We start from the raw sequence: 8,096 nt of genomic DNA, 5'->3' as shown, positions 1-8,096 counted from the left end.
CAAAATAAGATGTTGGTGGTAAGCAGTATGACTATCACTGCCTACAACTCTTTGTGTTCTACTCGTGCATATCATCTATGCATAGACCTGGCTCATATTCCACTATTGGGAAACGTTGCATGGAAAACAAAAAAATCTACGCACACGCAAGATCTATCTATGGAGATGCATAGCAACGAGAGGGGAGAGTGTGTCTACGTGCCCTCATAGAATGTCGGCAACCTCAAATCTCGAATCTGGAGAAGCCCCTCATATTGAAGCTTTGGTGAGCTGCAATATCCACCTAGTCCAAAAAGCAAGATTTGTGACCTTCAGGCACAACGGCCGGAGGCAGTTTCCCGAGTTGAAATGCTCCTCAAGCCTCTCCGGCTTCAGATCCAGGCATGGAGCCACGCCATCTTGGCCGAGATGACCAGATCTGTTTGTCGTGCATCCAAATCCCACACGGTCACCTTCAATATCCCTCAAGTGGGAGGTGTCGTCGTCACCGCAGGATGCAGAAACAACGGACGCCCATCCCCAAACTCGACAACCAGGGCACCGAGCAACTGGAGTACCAAAACCCGAGCACCCCGCCCCCACTGAACTGCCAAAGACGCCGAAGTTGACGCCACTCGCACGAGGAGAGGACCGAAGGGACTTATTCTTGAACTACAGCGCTGCCCTCGCCTCACCACTACCGCCAAGAACCAAAAATTCTAGAAAATCCTAGAACTACACAACCCAGCTAGGCAGAGATCCGGGTTCCCTAACTCCTCGCCGCGCCTACAAGACACACGGAGGCCACAGGGACTGCGGCCTCGCCGGCAGGAGCCACTAGCCTCTACTTCGCCCCCTGTTGTTTTTTTCTGGAGAAGGAAGGAGAGGGTTCATGAGAGCGCAAATATTCTCCTAAATCTTGTTGGGTACTATAGAACATGCCATTCTATTCCTATATTTTGAGAATCCTGCGAATCAAAAGGCCCCTGATGTGCATGTATGTGAGGATCCGTGATTGTACTACTATGTTAAAGAAGTTGAAGTGGCTGGCCATGCCTGCATATTCTTCGTTCTACGGTTCCGTGCTGCTCCAACGTGATGACCCAAACACGGAGAGCCCGATGTCATTTCAAGTCGCAAAATACTATTTGGCGCATGACCTACCCTCTCTCTTAGGGTTTACCTACTTCGTTGGCGGCGACGCCGGCGTTGAGTCTCTCTCCCTTGCCCCTTCGCTAATAGCCAATGCCGTTCGCTTGGGCTCCGCGGCCTTGGCGTTACGTTTTGATGGTTTTTTGTGAGGGCATCTAGGGCTTTGTTTTCGGTCCAGATGGGATCGACTGCTGCGGATCACCGTGGCTGGAGGTGCGAGGCTGCTGCGGATCACCATGTCTGGAGGTGTGAGCTCAGCCGCTGGAGCATGAAAGAAATACGCTGCAGCGATGAGTCATTGGTGGAACTTGCGAAAAGGGGCTCTGGACAGCGGTGAGTATGCATGCAAGCCACCCGAACATCGCATGCAAGCCACCCGAACATCCCTGTTGGCTGGCCGGGGCACGCACTCATGCTGAAGTTAGAAGTATGCTTGTGATTATACATGGTGCCGAGATTACCCAGAGGGTTCAGTTTTGGTACTTGCTGAAATTTTTGTATCCTGATGATAGAGACCCTGGTGGAATGAGTGTTGGAGGTGAGCTGTTGCTGGTTCCACCTATGCAACTGGAAGAGGTAGTAAAGAGGGTAAAGAACAAAATATAGCAAGATCAGCAAGCTCCCTAGAGGAGTACTGCCAGGCGCAATGAGTATCTTAAGCTGGAATTGTTGAGGCGCAGGCAAAGCCTCGACAGTTCGAGAGCTTCATGAATTCACGAAGAAATGTGCCCCTAATGGCAGCTTGAAGCTACGTTGGTATTTCTCCAAAGAGGAAGGGATGATGCAGCACAGCGGCGGTAGGTATTTCCCTCAGTGATGAAACCAAGGTTATCGAACCAGTAGGAGAACCAAGCAACACAATGTAAACATCACCTGCACACAAATAACTGATAACCCACAAGTATAGGGGATCGCAACAGTTTTTGATAAGTAAGAGTGTCGAACCCAACGAGGAGCTAAAGGTAGAACAAATATTCCCTCAAGTTCTATCGACCATCGATACAACTCTACGCACGCTTGACGTTTGCTTTACCTAGAACAAGTATGAAACTAGAAGTACTTTGTAGGTGTTGTTGGATAGGTTTGCAAGATAATAAAGAGTACGTAAATAAAAAGTAGGGGCTGTTTAGATAAGGAAACAATAAAGTAAATATAGTGAGTGTGGAAAAGTGGTGGTAGGAGTTGCGAAATTGCCCCTAAGCAATCGACTACTTTACTAGACCGATAGCAAGTATTATGTGGGAGAGGCCACTGCTAGCATCTCATCCCTGACTTGGAATTCTATGCACTTATGATTGGAACTATTAGCAAGCATCCGCAACTACTAATGTTCATTAAGGTAAAACCCAACCATAGCATTAAGATATATTGGTCCCCCTTCAATCCCGTATGCATCAATTTCTATGCTAGGTTGAAGCTTCTGTCACTCTTGCCCTCCAATACATAGTCCTATCAACATACAACTAACCCTAGGGTGTGATCCACGCGCGCAATCATATGATGGGCACCTATAGCGACCCGACCTCAGATGGTCAAGTCTCTGTGCTTCAGTGTCATCCCTGGATCGGTGATGCTGACACACACAGTACTCAAAGGATTTATAACAGAGTGGCAATCACACACTTATTACATTGAATGTCTCAAGAGAGATCTTATTACAATAATATGGCTTAAGGCCATCTAATACGATAACAGCGGAAGGCTTGGAAGATAAAGTGAGTCCATCAAATGGCAACGACCTAACGAACCTTACTCCTCGTCTGAAAAGTCTACAACATAATACGTTGCAGCCCGAAACGGGTCAGCACATGGAATATGCTGGCAATGTAACACAGTAGAGCAAGAACAAAATAATGCTATCACTATATGCATATATGGCTGGTGGAAAGCTCTATGGTTTATAGTTTTTGCGAAAAGCCAATTTTTCCCTATAACAAAGGAATAGATTTTAATTTTACTATCATGGTAGTTGAAACATCATTGAGAAGGTTCCTCCAAGTCAATCCCAATTAAAGTGATTAACAACCCAACAATGTTAATTAAACATGATGAGATACATGTGATAACCCAAGTACTAGATACTCAAGAATTGTCCATAACCGGGGACACGGCTAACCATGATTAGATTGTACACTCTGCAGAGGTTTGCGCACTTTTCCCCACATGACTCGATCTACTCCGTTGGATTTCTCGCACTACAGGGTGTTTGAGAAACGGATGACCGAGACACAGTCTTTCAGAAACATTAACTCTCTACTCCGGACAGACCATACCAAACCTACATCCCACTACCTGCTGATCTTCCTCTTCAAGAGCTTCACGTAACTAACTCAACTATGCTAGAGCCCATAATATCTTGTGGTTGCACATGGAAGTTTCTAGCATGAATCATCTCAGTTCCCTTTGAGCCTGGGTGGCGGTCCATAGGAAGATCACACGGGTACTCCGGGATTTCCAAAAAAAATACAGGCAACACTGGGTACTCCAGGTGCCTCAATCCACCCAGTTGTTAGATTAAGTTGCCACCTTAAGTTGAACCATTAATTTAGCAATCTCACATCTGTCATGGATTTCACTCAAACCCAAACCACGTCTACGAGCATAGCATAGCATAGTAATATAAGCAACACGTAGAGTAACTCCCAAGGGTTTGAATGTAACAGGGCAATAGGTTCTACCTCAATAACTACTTCCCAACCCACATGTTAAATGGCATCCTAATCATGCAATGTTTGAGGATTGGAACTAATGCATAAAAACTGGGTGATAAAGGGGTATGATCAAAGTGTTACTTGCCTTGCTGATGATCTGCGAAACCTAGGGACTCGTAGTAGCACGCTTCGCACTCCGGGTGTTCTATCGCAAGCAAACAATAGCATACATAAGTAACAAGCAATGATGCACAAGCAAAACTCAAATAAGAGAGGTTGACTAGAAAGTACAAATTAAGGACTCTGGTTCACAAAAAGAATCAAATCAAACGGAGCAACGAAACTCAAACGGCGAAAGAAAGAAGCTTCGTTTACTAATCTGAAACTAGGTCAAATTTTACAGTAGAGAAAACTTGTTTGAGTTGGTTAAACAGAAAGAGGGTTTCGAGATGAAACTCTAGGCGCTTGAATCGCCTGATTCCAACTAACGAGCGAAAAGATAAACAGAAACTAAGATCGAATCGGAAATCGCGATCAGAGAAAATCGCGGATTAAATCCGATAAAAGAAAACTGACGAACAGACTAACGAACGAGCGTTCGTTAGCTGTATCTAACGGGCGAAGAACCGTTCGTTAAAATGAACGTTCGGACGAACGTCCGCTAACTAGAAGAACCGAGAAAAATCGGCGATCCGAAAAAAACGAATCTAGGGTTTTCTAAAAAAACCGAACGGTTTTAAAAAGAAAAACCGGCGGCGGATCCAGCGACTACCTCCGGCGAGGGGCTCCGGCGGGGCGGGGTGCGGGCGGCGGGGCGGCGGCGGCAGCAAGCGGCGACGGCGGGGCTCGGCTACGGCTGCGGCGGCGGCGGGGCAGGCGGCGGTGGGGTGGCGGTTTGGGCGGCGGGGTGGCGGCTTATAAAGGGGGCGGGGGCTTGCTTGGGCGAGGGGGCGCCCGGGGAGGATTCCGAGCAGGACTCTCCTCGGCGTCCGTGCCGGGCACGGCGACGCGGGCGAGGGAGGCGGTGGCGCGGGCGGCCGGCCTGGCTTGGCTGGGGCTTAGGCCCAGTCGGGCGCGGAAACTTTTTAAAAAAAAATAATTTCGCCGACCGAAATAAAATCCTAGAAAAATAAATAAAAAACTAAAATTCCAAAACAAATTTTCACCGTCTAAATAAAATATTTAGACGATATGAACATTTTCTTGGCCCTAAAATGAAATTTTGAATATGTACAATTTTTCTAATGCAAACAAAATTGCAATAAAATCCAAATGGAACAAATATTTGATTTTAGTATTTTTCCTCCAATATTTCATTTATTTTGGAGAAGTCATATTATCTCCTCTCTTGTATTTTAATATGAAATATTTTCGGAGATAAAAATAATTAAAACCAAAATCCTCGTTTCAAAATTTGATAAAAGAATCAAATATGAAAACCGAGAAATCCCCAACTCTCTCCGAGGGTCCTTGAGTTGCTTAGGATTTCGAGGATTACGGAACGGAAAGCAATAAAACATGATATGCAATGATGATCTAATGTATAACATTCCAAATTGAAAATTTGGGATGTTACAAACCTAGCCCCCTTAAGATGAATCTCGCCCTCGAGATTCGGGCTGGCTAGAAAATAGGTGCGGGTGGTCTTTGCGGAGATCATCCTCTCGTTCCCAGGTGGCTTCGTCCTCGGTATGGTGGCTCCACTGAACTTTACAAAACTTGATAACCTTACTTCGGGTGATTCTGCTGGAAAACTCAAGAATCTTAACTGGTTTCTCCTCATAAGTCAAATCACTATCCAACTGAATCGCCTCCAGGGGTACTGTATCTCTTAGCGGTATATCTGCCATCTCAGCATGACACTTCTTCAGTTGTGAAACGTGAAACACGTCATGAACTCCTGACAATCCCTCGGGTAACTCCAACTTGTAGGCAACTTCTCTCATCCGTTCCAAAATACGATACGATCCTACAAATCTCAGGGCTAACTTTCCCTTAACTCCAAAACGTTTCACTCCTCGCAAGGGTGATACTCGCAGATATGCTCGATCTCCAATTTCATAGGTTACCTCCTTGCGTTTTGAGTCAGCATAACTCTTCTGCCTGGACTGAGCAATCTTCAGTCTGTCTCGAATCAATTTAACCTTCTCCTCAGACTCCTTGATCAAGTCTGGTCCAAACAACTGTCGGTCTCCTACCTCGTCCCACATCAACGGTGTTCTGCACCTTCGTCCATACAGGGCTTCAAACGGTGCCATCTTCAAACTGGCTTGATAGCTATTGTTGTAGGAAAACTCTGCGTACGGCAAATTGTCATCCCAACTAGATCCATAATCTAGCGCACAGGCTCTCAACATGTCCTCCAAAATTTGATTGACTCTCTCGGTCTGTCCATCTATCTGCGGGTGAAACGCTATACTAAACTCCAATCTCGTTCCCAGGGTCTGGTGCAACTGGTGCCAAAACTTTGAAGTAAACTGTGTTCCTCGATCTGATACAATGGTCCTCAGAACTCCATGCAGACATACTATCCTGGACATATATATCTTGGCCAGCTTTGCACTCGTATAGGTGGTTTTCATTGGGATGAAGTGAGCTACTTTGGTCAAGCGATCAACTACTACCCATATGGAATCGTATCCTGCTTTGGTCCTGGGCAATCTAGTGATAAAGTCCATATCCAGTTTATCCCACTTCCATTCGGGTATCGGCATAGGCTGTAACAGTCCTGCTGGCTACTGATGCTCTGCCTTCACGCGTTGACATACATCACATACGGCGACATACTCGGCAATATCCTTCTTCATACCGGTCCACCAGAAACGTTCCTTCAAATCCAAATACATCTTGGTGTTTCCGAGGTGTATCGAGTATGGCGAGTCATGGGCCTCTTGAAGTATTAACTTCCTGATCTCCTGGTTATTAGGCACATAAACTCGGTCCTCAAACCATAGCGTATCGTGCTCATCTTCACGAAAACCTTTGGCCTTTCCTTTGCTCATCTTCTCCTTTATCTCAGCAATCTCCTTGTCCTCTTTCTAGGCTTCCCGAATCTTGTCTAGCAATGTCGACTGGACCTCCATTGTTGCAATAAATCCTCTAGGAACAATCTCCAATCAAAGTTCCATGATGTCCTCTGCTAATTCCTTCGGCAGTCCCTTACTTTCAAGGATATTAGCATAACTCTTCCGGCTCAAAGCGTCTGCTACGACATTGGCCTTTCCTGGATGATACTGTAGTTTCATGTCATAATCCTTTATAAGCTCCAACCATCTCCTCTGTCGAAGGTTCAGTTCCTTCTGGGTGAAAATGTACTTCAAACTCTTATGGTCCGTGTACACATCACAACGGTTTCCAATAAGGTAATGTCTCCAGGTCTTCAATGCATGCACTACGGCTGCTAACTCCAAATCATCTGTGGCATAGTTCAACTCATGAGGTTTTAGTTGTCGTGAGGCATACGAAACAACTCTCCCGTCCTGCATAAGCACACATCCAAGTCCTAAGCGTGAGGCATCGCAGTACACTTGGAACTCCTTATGTATATCTGGCAGTGTTAGCACTGGCGCTGTAGTCAAACGTTTCTTAAATTCCTGGAAACTTGCCTCGCAATCTTCTGTCCATTTAAACTTAGTATCCTTCTTCAACTGTTCAGTCATTGACTTTGCAATCTTGGAAAAATTCTCGATGAATCTCCGTTAGTATCCTGCGAGTCCAAGAAAACTGCGGATCTCGCTAACTGAAACGGGTGCCAACCATTCAGTGACTGACTGAATTTTGCTGGGGTCTACTGCTATACCTTCTCCCGATATAACATGTCCAAGGAACCCGACTTCCTTCAACCAAAATTTGCATTTGCTAAACTTAGCATACAACTGGTGTTCCCTGAGTTTCTCGAGAACTAAGCGCAAATGCTCCTTGTGCTCCTCCTTGTTCTTCGAGTATACCATGATATCATCAATAAACACCACAACAAACTTGTACAAATACTCCATGAACACCTTGTTCATCATGCTCATGAAATAGGCAGGGGCGTTAGTCAGTCCAAATGACATGACCGTGTACTCGTATAATCCATATCATGTTGTGAACGCTGTCTTCGGTATGTCCTTCTCTCGTATCTTCAACTGATGATACCCTGATCGCAAATCGATCTTCGAAAACACTTTTGCTCCTTGCAACTGATCAAACAGATCGTTGATCATCGGCAGTGGGTACTTGTTCTTAATCGTCACTTCATTTAATGCTCGATAATCAACAACCATCCTCAGGGATTTATCCTTCTTATCAACCAAAAGTACTGGGGCTCCCCAA

General features: G+C 45.6%; 1 pseudogene; it reads right to left on the bottom strand.

Moving 5' to 3' along the window:
- Positions 1-204: 204 nt before the first annotated feature.
- LOC147984764 (uncharacterized) lies at positions 205-919 on the bottom strand (annotated as a pseudogene).
- Positions 920-8,096: the final 7,177 nt, after the last annotated feature.

This window comes from Triticum urartu, chromosome 2A, assembly GCF_056163025.1.
Source record: "Triticum urartu cultivar PI428250 chromosome 2A, HENAU_Tu73, whole genome shotgun sequence".
In the NCBI taxonomy this organism is placed as follows: Eukaryota; Viridiplantae; Streptophyta; class Magnoliopsida; order Poales; family Poaceae; genus Triticum; species Triticum urartu.
This window is presented reverse-complemented; position numbering and strand designations above follow the sequence as displayed.